We start from the raw sequence: 2737 nt of genomic DNA, 5'->3' as shown, positions 1-2737 counted from the left end.
TCCCGTCACATACATCTGGCATTTCTCTTCAGGTCATCCCTCCCTGACTTCCCCAACCCCTGGTGTCCCCCTGTTGGCCACCCCCAAAAACACTCCAGTGTGTGATGCACCCCTCCCTGTGTCCATGTGTTATCATTATTCATCACCTGCCTATGAGTGAGAACATGCAGTGTTGGATTTTCTTTCTTCTGTCAGTTTGCTGAGAATGATGGTTTCCAGATTGATTCATGTCCCTACAAAGGACACAAACTCATCGTTTTTTGTGGCTGCATAATATTCCATGGTGTATGTGTGTCATATTTTCCTTGTCCAGTCTATCGTCTCTGGACATTTGGGTTGTTTTCAGGTCTTTGCCATTGTAAACAGTGCCACTGTGAACATACGTGTGCATGTGTCTTTATAATAGCATGATTTATAATCCTTTGGGTATATACCCAGTAATGGGATTGCTGGGTCAAATGGAATTACTATTTCCAGGCCCTTGAGCAAGTGCCACACTGTCTTCCACAATGGTTCAACTAGTTTGTACTCCTAGAAACAGTGTAAAAGTGTTCCTATTTCTCCACATGCTCTCTGGTATCTGTTGTCTCCAGATTTTTTAATGGTCACCATTCTAACTGGCATGAGGTGATATATATCTTCTTTTCAAAAGTGTCTGTTCATATCCTTTGTCCACTTTTGTTTTTTTCCTTGTAAATCTGTTTTATTTCTTTGTAGATTATGGCTATCAGCCATTTGTCAGATGGGTAGATTGCAAAAATTGTTTCTCATTCTGCTGGTTGCTGGTTCACTCTAATGATGGTTTCTTTTGCTGTACATAAGCTCTGGAGTTTAATAAGGTCCCATTTGTCTCTTTTCCTTTTTGTTGCCAATGCTTTTGGTGTTTTAGTCATGAAGTACTTGCCTACACCTATGTCCTGAATGGCTTTGCCTATTTATTGTCTAGATTTTTTTATGGCATTAGGTCTTATGTCTACATCTTTAATCCATCTGGAGGTAATTCTACTGTAAGGTGAAAGGAAGAGGTCCAGTTTCTGCTTTCTGGACACTGGTAGCCTGTTTTCCCAACAACAATTATTAAACAAGAAATCCTTTTCCCATTGCTTGTCTTTGTCAGGTTTGTCAAAGATGAGATGGTTGTGGATGTGTGCCATTGCCACCAGGACCTCTGTTCTGTTCCACTGGTCTATTTCTCTGTTTTAGTACCAGTACCATGCTGTTTTGATTACTGTAGCTTTGTATTATAGTTTGAAATCGGGTAGCATGATGCCTCTGGCTTTGTTCTTTTTGCTTAGCATTGTCTTGGCTATGCACACTCTCTTTTGATTCCATATGAAGTTTAAGGTGGGTTTTTCCAGTTCTGTGAATAAAATCATTGGTAGCATGAGGGGGACAGCATTGAATCTATAAATTACTTTGGGTAGTATGGATATTTTCAAGATACTGATTTTTTCTACAAATATGCAATGCTTCATGAATTTTTAAGTCCTCCTTGAGCAGGGGCCATGCTAATCTTCTCTGAATCATTCCAATTTTAATATATGTGCTGCCAAAGTGAGCACCAGTAATGTTGTTTATACTGGATATATTGCCTGTTAGCTCCTGCGATGTTTTACAATGATTTTTGGCCTCCTTGCATTGGATGTTGACATACTTCTTTCACTTAGTGAACTTTGTTTCTACCCACATTCTGAATTCTACTTGTATCATTGCAGACATGTCAGCCTCTGGCCAGTTCTGAAAACTTGAACGGGCTGAACAGTTGATGTAATCATCTGGAGGAAAGAAGGCATGCTGACTTCTTGAGTTTCAGTGTTCTTGCACAGATTCTTCCTCATCTTTATGAGCTTATTCACCTTCAACCTTTGAGGTTGCTGACCTTTGCACAGGATATTTTTCTTTTATCATATTTGATGACCTTGAGGGTTTGATTGTGGTTTAAGGTAGAATCAGGCAGCTGCCTTTGGTTTTGGAGGATTTTAGGGGGGCAAAATTCATCTCTCAATTCCTGGGTTGTGTGCTTTAACTCTGGGAAACTTATATTGGGTCTCAACTTTGTTCTCTGGCTCCTCAAAGTTTGGAGTCTACTGTACTGAAGGCAGCAAAGTGTGGCAGCTGTGGCAGAGTGTTAGCAGATGCAAAACTGCCTGCTTCCCTGTTGGCATTTGCCCAGTGGTGGAAGTCGTGGAGGCAAGACAGCTTGGTGGCGGCCAGAAGACCCCTGCTGTGTGTGCTGTTGCACTGGTGGTAGTGTTGGTTCAGGTTGGGGTGCTGGCCTGTGCATGTCTGGGTGCCATCTCTGTGACCCCCTAAGCAGCAACGACCACTCAACGTATATTACCATTCCCTTTTTGTGCACAGAATTAGCACAAGGAGAAGGTGTTGGCAGAGGTTGTGATTATGTTCTTCTGCCTGCCATGGCTCTTTCTTCAATGGGAGTTGGTGTGGGTTGAAGTGTGTGCTACATTCCCATGTGCTGGTAGGGCAAGTGCAGCAAAATCCCCTCATGTAAACACACACCAGCAAAGTGATGTAGGACGTTTGTGTATAAAGAGCTTCAGTATGGAGAAGCAATGTAGAGACGGGTGCGTGCCTGAAGGGTCCGCTTTGCTGCATCTCTTCACTGCTCAGGCATGGTCCACTGGCACAGAAACAAAGGTGTGGGCAGCTGAGAGTGCTCTGTAGGCAGGCGTGGCCAGGCTGGGGCCCCAGGAGAGGCAATCAGACTAAGGAGTGC

At 43.1% G+C, this 2737-nt stretch overlaps 1 non-coding gene across 1 annotated transcript; it reads right to left on the bottom strand.

The window, feature by feature from the left end:
- Positions 1–1455: 1455 nt before the first annotated feature.
- Positions 1456–1562, bottom strand: LOC141583281 (U6 spliceosomal RNA). The gene has a single exon (XR_012515960.1). It is a non-coding gene; the product is annotated as a U6 spliceosomal RNA (small nuclear RNA).
- Between the last annotated feature and the right edge of the window lie 1175 nt (positions 1563–2737).

Source organism: Saimiri boliviensis (assembly GCF_048565385.1).
Source record: "Saimiri boliviensis isolate mSaiBol1 chromosome 19 unlocalized genomic scaffold, mSaiBol1.pri SUPER_19_unloc_2, whole genome shotgun sequence".
Classification (NCBI taxonomy): Eukaryota; Metazoa; Chordata; class Mammalia; order Primates; family Cebidae; genus Saimiri; species Saimiri boliviensis.
This window is presented reverse-complemented; position numbering and strand designations above follow the sequence as displayed.